This window comes from Rhodnius prolixus, unplaced genomic scaffold, assembly GCF_049639745.1.
Source record: "Rhodnius prolixus isolate KJV_2025 unplaced genomic scaffold, Rpr scaffold_2, whole genome shotgun sequence".
Classification (NCBI taxonomy): domain Eukaryota; kingdom Metazoa; phylum Arthropoda; class Insecta; order Hemiptera; family Reduviidae; genus Rhodnius; species Rhodnius prolixus.
Window position 1 is genome coordinate 1,760,286 of NW_027411592.1, and position 18,313 is coordinate 1,778,598.

General features: G+C 31.1%; 1 protein-coding gene across 4 annotated transcripts in view; it reads left to right on the forward strand.

Annotated features, from left to right (window-relative positions):
- LOC141448736 (uncharacterized) overlaps nt 1–18,313 on the forward strand; it is a 135,586-nt gene that overhangs the window by 36,420 nt on the left and 80,853 nt on the right. The window contains exon 1 of one of the 4 annotated variants that reach the window (XM_074117315.1): nt 14,700–14,792. The exons of the other annotated variants lie outside the window; for them this stretch is intronic. The gene's annotated coding sequence lies outside the window, so the exon portion shown is untranslated. Of the gene's footprint in view, nt 1–14,699; nt 14,793–18,313 lie in introns of those variants that run through there. 4 annotated transcript variants of the gene reach the window in all.

Here is an 18,313-nt window from a genome sequence, read left to right on the forward strand (position 1 = left end):
TTTGGGTCATGAAATTCTGTAAAATTGTGGCCGTTCTATATTTCCCACTGTGAACCACCTATTGATATGGAATTTTGTTCTCTTATACACTTTGTTTTTCTCAATTATAAACTTTAGTTATTTTGTGCACAGATCTATAATTTCAGAAGATATAAAGGGTTGAAAATTTTTTGGGTCATGAAATTCTGTATAATTGTGGCCGTTTTATATCTCCCACTGTGAACCACGTATTGTATGGAATTTTGTTCTCTTGTAGACTTTGTTTTTCTCAATTATAAACTATAGTTATTTTGTGCACAAATCTAAAAAAGTAGAAGATATAAAGGGTTGAAAATTTTTTGGGTCATGAAATTCTGTAAAATAGTTGCGTTCTATATCTCCCACTGTGAACCACGTATTGGTATGGAATTTTGTTCTCCTGTACACTTTGTTTTTCTCAATTATAAACTATAGTTATTTTGTGCACAGATCTATAATTTTAGAAGATATAAAGGGTTGAAAATTTTTTGGGTCATGAAATTCTGTAAAATTGTGGCCGTTCTATATCTCCCACTGTGAACCACGTATTGATATGGAACTTTGTTCTCTTATACACTTTGTTTTTCTCAATTATAAACTATAGTTATTTTGTGCACTGATCTATAATTTTAGAAGATATAAAGGGTTGAAAATTTTTTGGGTCATGAAATTCTGTAAAATTGTGGCCGTTCTATATTTCCCACTGTGAACCACCTATTGATATGGAATTTTGTTCTCTTATACACTTTGTTTTTCTCAATTATAAACTTTAGTTATTTTGTGCACAGATCTATAATTTCAGAAGATATAAAGGGTTGAAAATTTTTTGGGTCATGAAATTCTGTATAATTGTGGCCGTTTTATATCTCCCACTGTGAACCACGTATTGTATGGAATTTTGTTCTCTTGTAGACTTTGTTTTTCTCAATTATAAACTATAGTTATTTTGTGCACAAATCTAAAAAAGTAGAAGATATAAAGGGTTGAAAATTTTTTGGGTCATGAAATTCTGTAAAATAGTTGCGTTCTATATCTCCCACTGTGAACCACGTATTGGTATGGAATTTTGTTCTCCTGTACACTTTGTTTTTCTCAATTATAAACTATAGTTATTTTGTGCACAGATCTATAATTTTAGAAGATATAAAGGGTTGAAAATTTTTTGGGTCATGAAATTCTGTAAAATTGTGGCCGTTCTATATCTCCCACTGTGAACCACGTATTGATATGGAACTTTGTTCTCTTATACACTTTGTTTTTCTCAATTATAAACTATAGTTATTTTGTGCACTAATCTATAATTTTAGAAGATATAAAGGGTTGAAAATTTTTTGGGTCATGAAATTCTGTAAAATTATGGCCGTTCTATATCTCCCACTGAGTACCACGTATTGATATGGAATTTTGTTCTCTTATACACTTTGTTTTCCTCAATTATAAACTATAGTTATTTTGTGCACAGATCTAGAAAGGTAGAAGATATAAAGGGTTGAAAATTTTTTGGGTCATGAAATTCTGTAAAATTATGGCCGTTCTATATCTCCCACTGAGTACCACGTATTGATATGCAATTTTGTTCTCTAATACACTTTGTTTTCCTCAATTATAAACTATAGTTATTTTGTGCACAGATCTAGACAGGGAGAAGATATAAAGGGTTGAAAATTTTTTGGGTCATGAAATTCTGTAAAATTATGGCCGTTCTATATCTCCCACTGAGAACCACGTATTTGTATGAAATTTTGTTCTCTTTACACTTTGTTTTTCTCAATTATAATCTACAGTTATTTTGTGCACAGATCTATAATTTCAGAAGATATAAAGGGTTGAAAATTTTTTGGGTCATGAAATTCTGTATAATTGTGGCCGTTTTATATCTCCCACTGTGAACCACGTATTGTATGGAATTTTGTTCTCTTGTAGACTTTGTTTTTCTCAATTATAAACTATAGTTATTTTGTGCACAAATCTAAAAAAGTAGAAGATATAAAGGGTTGAAAATTTTTTGGGTCATGAAATTCTGTAAAATTATGGCCGTTCTATATCTCCCACTGAATACCACGTATTGATATGGAATTTTGTTCTCTTAAACACTTTGTTTTCCTCAATTATAAACTATAATTATTTTGTGCACAGATCTAGAAAGGTAGAAGATATAAAGTGTTGAAAACCTTTTGGGTCATGAAATTCTGTAAAATTATGGACGTTCTATATCTCCCACCGTGAACCACGTATTGATATGGAATTTTGTTCTCTTATACACTTTGTTTTTCTCAATTATAAGCTATGATAGTTTGTTCACAGATCTAAAAAGGCAGAAGATATAAAAAGTTGAAAATTATTTGGGTCATGAAATTCTATAAAATAGTTGCCGTTCTATATCTCCCTCTGTGAACCACGTATTGATATGGAATTTGGTTCTCTTGTACACTTTGTTTTTCTCAATTATAAACTATAGTTATATTCTTCACAGATCTAAAAAGGTAGAAGATATAAAGGGTTGAAAATTTTTTGGGTCATGAAATTCTGTAAAATAGTTGCGTTCTATATCTCCCACTGTGAACCACGTATTGATATGGAATTTGGTTCTCCTGTACACTTTGTTTTTCTCAATTATAAACTATAGTTATATTGTTCACAGATCTAAAAAGGTAGAAGATATAAAGGGTTGAAAATTTTTTGGGTCATGAAATTCTGTAAAATTGTGGCCGTTCTATATCTCACACTGTGAACCACGTATTGATATGGAATTTTGTTCTCTTATACACTTTGTTTTTCTCAATTATAAGCTATAGTTAGTTTGTTCACAGATCTAAAAAGGTAGATGATATAAAGTGTTGAAAACCTTTTGGGTCATGAAATTCTGTAAAATTATGGACGTTCTATATCTCCCACCGTGAACCACGTATTGATATGGAATTTTGTTCTCTTATACACTTTGTTTTTCTCAATTATAAGCTATGATAGTTTGTTCACAGAACTAAAAAGGTAGAAGATATAAAAAGTTGAAAATTATTTGGGTCATGAAATTCTGTAAAATTATGGCCCTTCTATATCTCCCACTGAATACCACGTATTGATATGGAATTTTGTTCTCTTAAACACTTTGTTTTCCTCAATTATAAACTATAATTATTTTGTGCACAGATCTAGAAAGGTAGAAGATATAAAGGGTTGAAAATTATTTGGGTCATGAAATTCTGTAAAATTATGGCCGTTCTATATCTCCCACTGAGTACCACGTATTGATATGCAATTTTGTTCTCTAATACACTTTGTTTTCCTCAATTATAAACTATAGTTATTTTGTGCACAGATCTAGACAGGGAGAAGATATAAAGGGTTGAAAATTTTTTGGGTCATGAAATTCTGTAAAATTATGGCCGTTCTATATCTCCCACTGAGAGCCACGTATTTAAATGAAATTTTGTTCTCTTTACACTTTGTTTTTCTCAATTATAATCTACAGTTATTTTGTGCACAGATCTATAATTTCAGAAGATATAAAGGGTTGAAAATTTTTTGGGTCATGAAATTCTGTATAATTGTGGCCGTTTTATATCTCCCACTGTGAACCACGTATTGTATGGAATTTTGTTCTCTTGTAGACTTTGTTTTTCTCAATTATAAAATATAGTTATTTTGTGCACAAATCTAAAAAAGTAGAAGATATAAAGGGTTGAAAATTTTTTGGGTCATGAAATTCTGTAAAATAGTTGCGTTCTATATCTCCCACTGTGAACCACGTATTGGTATGGAATTTTGTTCTCCAGTACACTTTGTTTTTCTCAATTATAAACTATAGTTATTTTGTGCACAGATCTATAATTTTAGAAGATATAAAGGGTTGAAAATTTTTTGGGTCATGAAATTCTGTAAAATTGTGGCCGTTCTATATCTCCCCCTGTGAACCACGTATTGATATGGAACTTTGTTCTCTTATACACTTTGTTTTTCTCAATTATAAACTATAGTTATTTTGTGCACTGATCTATAATTTTAGAAGATATAAAGGGTTGAAAATTTTTTGGGTCATGAAATTCTGTAATGTTATGGCCGTTCTATATCTTCCACTGTGAACCACGTATTCGTATGAAATTTTGTTCTCTTGTACACTTTGTTTTTCTCAATTATAATTTATAGTTATTTTGTGCACAGATCTATAATTTTAGAATATATAAAGGGTTGAAAATTTTTTGGGTCATGAAATTCTGTAAAATTGTGGCCGTTCTATATTTCCCACTGTGAACCACCTATTGATATGGAATTTTGTTCTCTTATACACTTTGTTTTTCTCAATTATAAACTATAGTTATTTTGTGCACAGATCTATAATTTTAGAAGATATGAAGGGTTGAAAATTTTTTGGGTCATGAAATTCTGTAAAATTATGGCCGTTCTATATCTCCCACTGAGTACCACGTATTGATATGGAATTTTGTTCTCTTATACACTTTGTTTTCCTCAATTATAAACTATAGTTATTTTGTGCACAGATCTAGAAAGGTGGAAGATATAAAGGGTTGAAAATTTTTTGGGTCATGAAATTCTGTAAAATTATGGCCGTTCTATATCTCCCACTGAGAACCACGTATTGATATGGAATTTTGTTCTCTTATACACTTTGTTTTTCTCAATGATAAATTAATGTTATTTTGTGCACTGATCTAAAAAAGTAGAAGATATAAAGGGTTGAAAATTTTTAGGGTCATGAAATTCTGTAAAATTATGGCCGTTTTATATCTCCCACCGTAAACCACGTATTCGTATGAAATTTTGTTCTCTTGTACACTTTGTTTTTCTCAATTATAATCTATAGTTATTTTGTGCACAGATCTATAATTTTAGAAGATATAAAGGGTTGAAAATTTTTTGGGTCATGAAATTCTGTAAAATTGTGGCCGTTTTATATCTCCCACTGTGTACCACGTATTGGTATGGAGTTTTGTTCTCTTGTACACTTTGTTTTTCTAAATTATAAACTATAGTTATTTTGTGCACAGATCTATAATTTTAGAAGATATAAAGGGTTGAAAATTTTTTGGGTCATGAAATTCTGTAAAATTGTGGCCGTTCTATATCTCCCACTGTGAACCACGTATTGATATGGAACTTTGTTCTCTTATACACTTTGTTTTTCTCAATTATAAACTATAGTTATTTTGTGCACTGATCTATAATTTTAGAAGATATAAAGGGTTGAAAATTTTTTGGGTCATGAAATTCTGTAAAATTGTGGCCGTTCTATATTTCCCACTGTGAACCACCTATTGATATGGAATTTTGTTCTCTTATACACTTTGTTTTTCTCAATTATAAACTTTAGTTATTTTGTGCACAGATCTATAATTTCAGAAGATATAAAGGGTTGAAAATTTTTTGGGTCATGAAATTCTGTATAATTGTGGCCGTTTTATATCTCCCACTGTGAACCACGTATTGTATGGAATTTTGTTCTCTTGTAGACTTTGTTTTTCTCAATTATAAACTATAGTTATTTTGTGCACAAATCTAAAAAAGTAGAAGATATAAAGGGTTGAAAATTTTTTGGGTCATGAAATTCTGTAAAATAGTTGCGTTCTATATCTCCCACTGTGAACCACGTATTGGTATGGAATTTTGTTCTCCTGTACACTTTGTTTTTCTCAATTATAAACTATAGTTATTTTGTGCACAGATCTATAATTTTAGAAGATATAAAGGGTTGAAAATTTTTTGGGTCATGAAATTCTGTAAAATTGTGGCCGTTCTATATCTCCCACTGTGAACCACGTATTGATATGGAACTTTGTTCTCTTATACACTTTGTTTTTCTCAATTATAAACTATAGTTATTTTGTGCACTAATCTATAATTTTAGAAGATATAAAGGGTTGAAAATTTTTTGGGTCATGAAATTCTGTAAAATTATGGCCGTTCTATATCTCCCACTGAGTACCACGTATTGATATGGAATTTTGTTCTCTTATACACTTTGTTTTCCTCAATTATAAACTATAGTTATTTTGTGCACAGATCTAGAAAGGTAGAAGATATAAAGGGTTGAAAATTTTTTGGGTCATGAAATTCTGTAAAATTATGGCCGTTCTATATCTCCCACTGAGTACCACGTATTGATATGCAATTTTGTTCTCTAATACACTTTGTTTTCCTCAATTATAAACTATAGTTATTTTGTGCACAGATCTAGACAGGGAGAAGATATAAAGGGTTGAAAATTTTTTGGGTCATGAAATTCTGTAAAATTATGGCCGTTCTATATCTCCCACTGAGAACCACGTATTTGTATGAAATTTTGTTCTCTTTACACTTTGTTTTTCTCAATTATAATCTACAGTTATTTTGTGCACAGATCTATAATTTCAGAAGATATAAAGGGTTGAAAATTTTTTGGGTCATGAAATTCTGTATAATTGTGGCCGTTTTATATCTCCCACTGTGAACCACGTATTGTATGGAATTTTGTTCTCTTGTAGACTTTGTTTTTCTCAATTATAAACTATAGTTATTTTGTGCACAAATCTAAAAAAGTAGAAGATATAAAGGGTTGAAAATTTTTTGGGTCATGAAATTCTGTAAAATAGTTGCGTTCTATATCTCCCACTGTGAACCACGTATTGGTATGGAATTTTGTTCTCCTGTACACTTTGTTTTTCTCAATTATAAACTATAGTTATTTTGTGCACAGATCTATAATTTTAGAAGATATAAAGGGTTGAAAATTTTTTGGGTCATGAAATTCTGTAAAATTGTGGCCGTTCTATATCTCCCACTGTGAACCACGTATTGATATGGAACTTTGTTCTCTTATACACTTTGTTTTTCTCAATTATAAACTATAGTTATTTTGTGCACTGATCTATAATTTTAGAAGATATAAAGGGTTGAAAATTTTTTGGGTCATGAAATTCTGTAATGTTATGGCCGTTCTATATCTTCCACTGTGAACCACGTATTCGTATGAAATTTTGTTCTCTTGTACACTTTGTTTTTCTCAATTATAATTTATAGTTATTTTGTGCACAGATCTATAATTTTAGAATATATAAAGGGTTGAAAATTTTTTGGGTCATGAAATTCTGTAAAATTGTGGCCGTTCTATATTTCCCACTGTGAACCACCTATTGATATGGAATTTTGTTCTCTTATACACTTTGTTTTTCTCAATTATAAACTATAGTTATTTTGTGCACAGATCTATAATTTTAGAAGATATAAAGGGTTGAAAATTTTTTGGGTCATGAAATTCTGTAAAATTATGGCCGTTCTATATCTCCCACTGAGTACCACGTATTGATGTGGAATTTTGTTCTCTTATACACTTTGTTTTCCTCAATTATAAACTATAGTTATTTTGTGCACAGATCTAGAAAGGTAGAAGATATAAAGGGTTGAAAATTTTTTGGGTCATGAAATTCTGTAAAATTATGGCCGTTCTATATCTCCCACTGAGAACCACGTATTGATATGGAATTTTCTTCTCTTATACACTTTGTTTTTCTCAATGATAAATTAATGTTATTTTGTGCACTGATCTAAAAAAGTAGAAGATATAAAGGGTTGAAAATTTTTAGGGTCATGAAATTCTGTAAAATTATGGCCGTTTTATATCTCCCACCGTAAACCACGTATTCGTATGAAATTTTGTTCTCTTGTACACTTTGTTTTTCTCAATTATAATCTATAGTTATTTTGTGCACAGATCTATAATTTTAGAAGATATAAAGGGTTGAAAATTTTTTGGGTCATGAAATTCTGTAAAATTGTGGCCGTTTTATATCTCCCACTGTGTACCACGTATTGGTATGGAATTTTGTTCTCTTGTACACTTTGTTTTTCTAAATTATAAACTATAGTTATTTTGTGCACAAATCTAAAAAGGTAGAAGATATAAAGGGTTGAATATTTTTTGGGTCATGAAATTCTGTAAAATTGTGGCCGTTCTATATCTCTCACTGTGAACCACGTATTGATATGGAATTTTGTTCTCTTGTAGACTTTGTTTTTCTCAATTATAAACTATAGTTATTTTGTGCACAAATCTAAAAAGGTAGAAGATATAAAGGGTTGAAAATTTTTTGGGTCATGAAATTCTGTAAAATAGTTGCGTTCTATATCTCCCACTGTGAACCACGTATTGGTATGGAATTTTGTTCTCCTGTACACTTTATTTTTCTCAATTATAAACTATAGTTATTTTGTGCACAGATCTATAATTTTAGAAGATATAAAGGGTTGAAAATTTTTTGGGTCATGAAATTCTGTAAAATTGTGGCCGTTCTATATCTCCCACTGTGAACCACGTATTGATATGGAACTTTGTTCTCTTATACACTTTGTTTTTCTCAATTATAAACTATAGTTATTTTGTGCACTGATCTATAATTTTAGAAGATATAAAGGGTTGAAAATTTTTTGGGTCATGAAATTCTGTAAAATTATGGCCGTTCTATATCTCCCACTGAGAACCACGTATTGATATGGAATTTTGTTCTCTTATACACTTTGTTTTTCTCAATGATAAATTAATGTTATTTTGTGCACTGATCTAAAAAACTAGAAGATATAAAGGGTTGAAAATTTTTAGGGTCATGAAATTCTGTAAAATTATGGCCGTTTTATATCTCCCACCGTAAACCACGTATTCGTATGAAATTTTGTTCTCTTGTACACTTTGTTTTTCTCAATTATAATCTATAGTTATTTTGTGCACAGATCTATAATTTTAGAAGATATAAAGGGTTGAAAATTTTTTGGGTCATGAAATTCTGTAAAATTGTGGCCGTTTTATATCTCCCACTGTGTACCACGTATTGGTATGGAATTTTGTTCTCTTGTACACTTTGTTTTTCTAAATTATAAACTATAGTTATTTTGTGCACAAATCTAAAAAGGTAGAAGATATAAAGGGTTGAATATTTTTTGGGTCATGAAATTCTGTAAAATTGTGGCCGTTCTATATCTCTCACTGTGAACCACGTATTGATATGGAATTTTGTTCTCTTGTAGACTTTGTTTTTCTCAATTATAAACTATAGTTATTTTGTGCACAAATCTAAAAAGGTAGAAGATATAAAGGGTTGAAAATTTTTTGGGTCATGAAATTCTGTAAAATAGTTGCGTTCTATATCTCCCACTGTGAACCACGTATTGGTATGGAATTTTGTTCTCCTGTACACTTTATTTTTCTCAATTATAAACTATAGTTATTTTGTGCACAGATCTATAATTTTAGAAGATATAAAGGGTTGAAAATTTTTTGGGTCATGAAATTCTGTAAAATTGTGGCCGTTCTATATCTCCCACTGTGAACCAGGTATTGATATGGAACTTTGTTCTCTTATACACTTTGTTTTTCTCAATTATAAACTATAGTTATTTTGTGCACTGATCTATAATTTTAGAAGATATAAAGGGTTGAAAATTTTTTGGGTCATGAAATTCTGTAAAATTGTGGCCGTTCTATATTTCCCACTGTGAACCACCTATTGATATGGAATTTTGTTCTCTTATACACTTTGTTTTTCTCAATTATAAACTATAGTTTTTTTGTGCACAGATCTATAATTTTAGAAGATATAAAGGGTTGAAAATTTTTTGGGTCATGAAATTCTGTAAAATTATGGCCGTTCTATATCTCCCACTGAGAACCACGTATTGATATGGAATTTTGTTCTCTTATACACTTTGTTTTTCTTAATGATAAATTAATGTTATTTTGTGCACTGATCTAAAAAATTAGAAGATATAAAGGGTTGAAAATTTTTAGGGTCATGAAATTCTGTAAAATAGTTGCGTTCTATATCTCCCACTGTGAACCACGTATTGGTATGGAATTTTGTTCTCCTGTACACTTTATTTTTCTCAATTATAAACTATAGTTATTTTGTGCACAGATCTATAATTTTAGAAGATATAAAGGGTTGAAAATTTTGTGGGTCATGAAATTCTGTAAAATTGTGGCCGTTCTATATCTCCCACTGTGAACCAGGTATTGATATGGAACTTTGTTCTCTTATACACTTTGTTTTTCTCAATTATAAACTATAGTTATTTTGTGCACTGATCTATAATTTTAGAAGATATAAAGGGTTGAAAATTTTTTGGGTCATGAAATTCTGTAAAATTGTGGCCGTTCTATATTTCCCACTGTGAACCACCTATTGATATGGAATTTTGTTCTCTTATACACTTTGTTTTTCTCAATTATAAACTATAGTTATTTGGTGCACAGATCTATAATTTTAGAAGATATAAAGGGTTGAAAATTTTTTGGGTCATGAAATTCTGTAAAATTATGGCCGTTCTATATCTCCCACTGAGTACCACGTATTGATATGGAATTTTGTTCTCTTATACACTTTGTTTTCCTCAATTATAAACTATAGTTATTTTGTGCACAGATCTAGAAAGGTAGAAGATATAAAGGGTTGAAAATTTTTTGGGTCATGAAATTCTGTAAAATTATGGCCGTTCTATATCTCCCACTGAGAACCACGTATTGATATGGAATTTTCTTCTCTTATACACTTTGTTTTTCTCAATGATAAATTAATGTTATTTTGTGCACTGATCTAAAAAAGTAGAAGATATAAAGGGTTGAAAATTTTTAGGGTCATGAAATTCTGTAAAATTATGGCCGTTTTATATCTCCCACCGTAAACCACGTATTCGTATGAAATTTGGTTCTCTTGTACACTTTGTTTTTCTCAATTATAATCTATAGTTATTTTGTGCACAGATCTATAATTTTAGAATATATAAAGGGTTGAAAATTTTTTGGGTCATGAAATTCTGTAAAATTGTGGCCGTTCTATATTTCCCACTGTGAACCACCTATTGATATGGAATTTTGTTCTCTTATACACTTTGTTTTTCTCAATTATAAACTATAGTTATTTTGTGCACAGATCTATAATTTTAGAAGATATAAAGGGTTGAAAATTTTTTGGGTCATGAAATTCTGTAAAATTATGGCCGTTTTATCTCCCACCGTAAACCACGTATTCATATGAAATTTTGTTCTCTTGTACACTTTGTTTTTCTCAATTATAATCTATAGTTATTTTGTGCACAGATCTATAATTTTAGAAGATATAAAGGGTTGAAAATTTTTTGGGTCATGAAATTCTGTAAAATTGTGGCCGTTTTATATCTCCCACTGAGAACCACGTATTGGTATGGAATTTTGTTCTCTTGTACACTTTGTTTTTCTAAATTATAAATTAATGTTATTTGTGCACAAATCTAAAAAGGTAGAAGATATAAAGGGTTGAATATTTTTTGGGTCATGAAATTCTGTAAAATTGTGGCCGTTCTATATCTCTCACTGTGAACCACGTATTGATATGGAATTTTGTTCTCTTGTACACTTTGTTTTTCTCAATTATAAACTATAGTTATTTTGTGCACAAATCTAAAAAGGTAGAAGATATAAAGGGTTGAAAATTTTTTGGGTCATGAAATTCTGTAAAATAGTTGCGTTCTATATCTCCCACTGTGAACCACGTATTGGTATGGAATTTTGTTCTCCTGTACACTTTATTTTTCTCAATTATAAACTATAGTTATTTTGTGCACAGATCTATAATTTTAGAAGATATAAAGGGTTGAAAATTTTTTGGGTCATGAAATTCTGTAAAATTGTGGCCGTTCTATATCTCCCACTGTGAACCACGTATTGATATGGAACTTTGTTCTCTTATACACTTTGTTTTTCTCAATTATAAACTATAGTTATTTTGTGCACTGATCTATAATTTTAGAAGATATAAAGGGTTGAAAATTTTTTGGGTCATGAAATTCTGTAAAATTGTGGCCGTTCTATATTTCCCACTGTGAACCACCTATTGATATGGAATTTTGTTCTCTTATACACTTTGTTTTTCTCAATTATAAACTATAGTTATTTTGTGCACAGATCTATAATTTTAGAAGATATAAAGGGTTGAAAATTTTTTGGGTCATGAAATTCTGTAAAATTATGGCCGTTCTATATCTCCCACTGAGTACCACGTATTGATATGGAATTTTGTTCTCTTATACACTTTGTTTTCCTCAATTATAAACTATAGTTATTTTGTGCACAGATCTAGAAAGGTAGAAGATATAAAGGGTTGAAAATTTTTTGGGTCATGAAATTCTGTAAAATTATGGCCGTTTTATCTCCCACCGTAAACCACGTATTCATATGAAATTTTGTTCTCTTGTACACTTTGTTTTTCTCAATTATAATCTATAGTTATTTTGTGCACAGATCTATAATTTTAGAAGATATAAAGGGTTGAAAATTTTTTGGGTCATGAAATTCTGTAAAATTGTGGCCGTTTTATATCTCCCACTGAGAACCACGTATTGGTATGGAATTTTGTTCTCTTGTACACTTTGTTTTTCTAAATTATAAATTAATGTTATTTGTGCACAAATCTAAAAAGGTAGAAGATATATAGGGTTGAATATTTTTTGGGTCATGAAATTCTGTAAAATTGTGGCCGTTCTATATCTCTCACTGTGAACCACGTATTGATATGGAATTTTGTTCTCTTGTAGACTTTGTTTTTCTCAATTATAAACTATAGTTATTTTGTGCACAAATCTAAAAAGGTAGAAGATATAAAGGGTTGAAAATTTTTTGGGTCATGAAATTCTGTAAAATTGTGGCCGTTCTATATTTCCCACTGTGAACCACCTATTGATATGGAATTTTGTTCTCTTATACACTTTGTTTTTCTCAATTATAAACTATAGTTATTTTGTGCACAGATCTATAATTTTAGAAGATATAAAGGGTTGAAAATTTTTTGGGTCATGAAATTCTGTAAAATTGTGGCCGTTCTATATTTCCCACTGTGAACCACCTATTGATATGGAATTTTGTTCTCTTATACACTTTGTTTTTCTCAATTATAAACTATAGTTATTTTGTGCACAGATCTATAATTTTAGAAGATATAAAGGGTTGAAAATTTTTTGGGTCATGAAATTCTGTAAAATTATGGCCGTTCTATATCTCCCACTGAGTACCACGTATTGATATGGAATTTTGTTCTCTTATACACTTTGTTTTCCTCAATTATAAACTATAGTTATTTTGTGCACAGATCTAGAAAGGTAGAAGATATAAAGGGTTGAAAATTTTTTGGGTCATGAAATTCTGTAAAATTATGGCCGTTCTATATCTCCCACTGAGAACCACGTATTGATATGGAATTTTGTTCTCTTATACACTTTGTTTTTCTCAATGATAAATTAATGTTATTTTGTGCACTGATCTAAAAAACTAGAAGATATAAAGGGTTGAAAATTTTTAGGGTCATGAAATTCTGTAAAATTATGGCCGTTTTATATCTCCCACCGTAAACCACGTATTCGTATGAAATTTTGTTCTCTTGTACACTTTGTTTTTCTCAATTATAATCTATAGTTATTTTGTGCACAGATCTATAATTTTAGAAGATATAAAGGGTTGAAAATTTTTTGGGTCATGAAATTCTGTAAAATTGTGGCCGTTTTATATCTCCCACTGTGTACCACGTATTGGTATGGAATTTTGTTCTCTTGTACACTTTGTTTTTCTAAATTATAAACTATAGTTATTTTGTGCACAAATCTAAAAAGGTAGAAGATATAAAGGGTTGAATATTTTTTGGGTCATGAAATTCTGTAAAATTGTGGCCGTTCTATATCTCTCACTGTGAACCACATATTGATATGGAATTTTGTTCTCCTTTACACTTTGTTTTTCTCAATTATAAACTAGTTATTTTGTGCACAGATCTATAATTTTAGAAGATATAAAGGGTTGAAAATTTTTTGGGTCATGAAATTCTGTAAAATTGTGGCCGTTTTATATCTCCCACTGTGTACCACCTATTGGTATGGAATTTTGTTCTCTTGTACACTTTGTTTTTCTCAATTATAAACTATAGTTATTTTGTGCACAGATCTATAATTTTAGAAGATATAAAGGGTTGAAAAATTTTTGGGTCATGAAATTCTGTAAAATTGTGGCCGTTCTATATCTCCCACTGTGAACCACGTATTGATATGGAATTTTGTTCTCTTATACACTTTGTTTTTCTCAATTATAAACTATAGTTATTTTGTTCACAGATCTATAATTTTAGAAGATATAAAGCAGTGGTTCTTAACCGGTGTTCCGCGAATATGGTCCAAATGTTCCGCGAAATTTCAATTTTAAATGTATTGAAATTTAGAAACTTAGGAAAGCTACGAAAACAAAAAATTGTTCTTTTTTTTTAATTTTAAGTTCTTGCTAAATACCGAATTTCAAATTATTTAATGTTAGTATTCCGCGAGAAAAATATATACATATAATTGTGTTCCGCGTCTATGAAAAGGTTAAGAACCACTGGTCTAGAGACTCATGAAGAAGCCCAAGTCTACAAAAATTAACCGAAAAGTATTTATTGAAGACGCTCAGAAAAAGGGCCTCGCCTAAACGTGGTTCGAACCATTGGTTGAAAAGCCATAAAAGTGGATGATTAAATTAGTTTGATTAACGATTGAAATTGAACTAATTCGGTGATTAAAATTAAAGTTCAATTTAATTCTCAGATTTAATCATAATTTTTTTAGTTTGATTAAATTAGTTTGATTAACGATTAAATCTGAAATTTAATTGATTAAAGAATTGTCATATGATTAAATTTACGATTAAATTCTGATTAAAATTAAAAATAAATTCAGACAATTAAAAAATTTAATCAATTAAAGTTTGAATTTAATTTTTTTTTAATCAGTGCCCAACTCTGGTATGTATTAATGTTTTGTATTAATTTTTTTATAAAATTATATTCTTTACAGAATAATAAAATCTGTTTTTGAAATCCGTCTTACAAAATAAAATTACTAGTTATATTTCACCGTCGTTAAACGCTATGAAAAACTGTAACGTAAACACTCTAAAATGACGCTAAACCTTCCTAGACTATAACCTAACCTTCAGGCTGTGTGGCGTTGTCGGCAGCCCCCTCTGATGGCAGTTTCACATATAAAATTAGGAAATAAAATAGTAATAATTAGGGAATCAATAATGAAATTCTATAATTCCACGTCTGTCTAACAAAGCTTATCAAACTTATACAAACTTCTGGATTACTTAAACTGTGGTGATAAGAATTCCACGCCAAGATCCTCTCAGTCGAAATGTAGACCGGTTGGAAGCCTTACCATGGGAAGTGGTGCAGGTTCTCTGTACTATTCACATTACTCATAGTACATAGTTCTTTGTAAACCAGCTATGGCAACACAGAGTATATGATTCACGTACAGTAATTTCAACCGCCTTAGATCTGACAGCCCAAACTGGGTAGTAGTGTCAACAACAGGTCTATCAGTGGTTCCCTGGTAAAGGATGAAACGTTTAGGATTTCATTGAAAGACTCTTCCAAAAACCAGCCCGTTTTATCTTTAGAATACTTTTGGCCAAGGTTGAACATCCTTTTTTTTTTTTGAGAGTTTACTGCACAGTGTTTGAAGTTCTTCAACAACATATTTGTCTTTAGGCTTATATTTATGTACACAACTTTTTTAAACTAAATTTTTTATTTCTTGGCGTTAATTCCGTAGTTTGAGCTAAAAGAAAACTCGTTAAGCGAATGAGTAAATTAAACGTTAATGCGATAAATTGTTAGAACGATAAATCGGGCCATGGTAACATTTCTGCACTTCAGTAAGCCACACTCACATGATGCTATCATTAGAGAGTTTGGTTAGTTTAAAGAATGTTTCACCTTCCTCTAGTTCAGTGCTTCCCAAACTTTTTTGACCCATGGACTCCTTTTTATGATCAAAACTTGCCCATGGGCCTCTTTTTATAGTCAAAACTTGCCCACGGACCCCCAATCGAAAAAGCTACACAAATGCATAGTATAAAAATTACAAATTTAAAAAAGCATTTTGTTGAAGAAGTATTTATTGAAATTATAACTTTTGTTTAAAATAAAATTAAAAAAAAAAAATTAATAATTTGGATGAACGTGATGAGATGTTATGAGTGTATTTATATCCGGCTCAATGTTTGTGAGTAGCAACCGCAAATCCTCGAGTACTATATTCTAGTCGATTTTTTTTTTTTTTTTTGTGATAAGGTTCAGTTCAAAACGGCTCTGAATCCACGTTCTACCAAACAGGAAGGCGGGAAAGCAGTCAACAACTTCTGTACAATGATCCATAATGCAGGATATAAAATTGGGATCTGTTTTTGTAACCAGAATCCTTGTTCAAACATTGGTTTAGGTCTCATTTGTGGATATTTCAATAAGCTGCTTCCTGTATTAGTATGGATCCATCTGTGTTTGGGATCTGAGTTTGTCCACGCACAAAAGGGTTTAACACCCAATCGGGAATGTCCAAGTGAAGAATGTCTGCAAATCTTTGGTTTAGGTCTGCATGAAGAGCCGGTAAGTGTTCGACAAATCTTGCATCTCTATTTCCAATTTCGAAAGAACATTCTCCTCTTCCCAAGTTTTGTTTTTACAGAAAACGTTTCGCAACAAACGCAGATATTACGCTTTTAGTTTTGATTAAATTTAATTGGTCACCTTGTTAGTTTCTAATTTCCATAATATTAAAAATGGATCACAGTTTTATTATTTTATACTGAACCTTTGCGCGGACCCCCCTGACGTAGTTCAGGGACCCCCAAATCAATTTTTATTTTCCACGGACCCCCTGAATGATACCGAGGACCCCTGGGGGTCCGTAGGGACCACTTTGGGAACCACTGCTCTAGTGAAAGAAAGAAAAAATTTAATAAAAAGTTGAGTCCAGAAAATAAAGCTTTAATATCCGAAAAATACTTTCCAGGAAAATTTAGGATTGTGGAAGTTTTCTGGATTGGATGTGGACCTCTCATCTTTAAAGAACTGTATACTATTAGTGAACAATTAAATATTTTTCAAAAAATCGGACCTAACAAGAAAATAAAGAGTTAAAACTATGCTAATTGAAATGTAATCTGTATGAATGCTCAATCTGGGTATATTTTTCTGGGTAATGGTATTAAATTGTGTAAAGCGCTTGTGTAAATGTAGTTGGAATGTGTAAGTGGGTTTGTATAAGTGGCTTGTTAATCAATGATTTAACACTGTATAATGTGAGCCATGTACCTGCGAACAAACCCCTGCAGCACTGTAATGTTGAATGTTAGAGCCGACACTCTACATACAGTCGCTGACCAAATCGTGCTGGTGGTTGTTGGTCAACTTGTAGATTGTTGACGTAACATTACTGGCCTCTGGCTGTACACGAACATACCAACTACATTTGTTCCTGTAATCCTCTCTACCCAGCCCATCTGCTCTCTAACTCCCTGCTGCATCATCGCAGATCTATTTACAGATAAATCGCCATCATATCTGCAATACAGTCAACCCAATTTCAACCTCGTAACTTTTCTGTTTTCAAGTTGTATATAATTACTCAGATTCTGTCCGATAATTTCTATTATTTTTCATACGACAAATTTTTTTTTTTTTTTTTTTAATTTATTTATTTTCACAACTGCAGAATAATTCTGCATCAAGTGAAGCTGATACAACATGATAATGGAATAGATACATGAATACATGAGGGGAGAATTCACCCATTGGTGAAACTCCCAAAGAGGTACAGTTCACTATTGTCGACTGGCACTTACTTCACGACAAATTTAATAATATAATCTGATTGAAAATAACATTTATGGGTGAGTGAAGTTCAATCAGTTCCCCAATGAAACTATTAAATTTAATTTTCCTGCTCACCAGACTTCCTGGGATTGGATAGATGGCCTAAGTAGGCTGCGAACCATTGTGAACACTCCCTCTAGGTTAGTAGCACCCCTCTTCTAGGCAAGTCTCGTCGATTTAGGCTTGAGAAAGAGACACAGGCTCCTGAAAGTAAAAAATGCTTCTCCGAAGAGCTAAACTCTTGAGCACACCCAATCCTTTGCTCTGAAGAACCTAATATCCAATCAAGGTGTAATGTCGTTTTCCTCTTCTTCCTGACAAATCCTGTACAGGATATCCGCAAAAAGATTTAAATGCATACACAAGGCATCACACGCTAGATATCTTATATACTCATAGAATAGAATTTTATAAACTAAACGAAGACCCTACTCAGTTAAACTGTAGTAGTGGTAGTAAAGTAAAGTAATCACCTATTTTTTCAGGCGGGGTTAACGTTCAACTGCCAATTAGGCGACTAGCAAACATACTTTACTGTAAATTTCTTTTATTAACCATTAAATAAAACCCAAGGCCTAAAGACCGGGAATCGAACCCAGTAC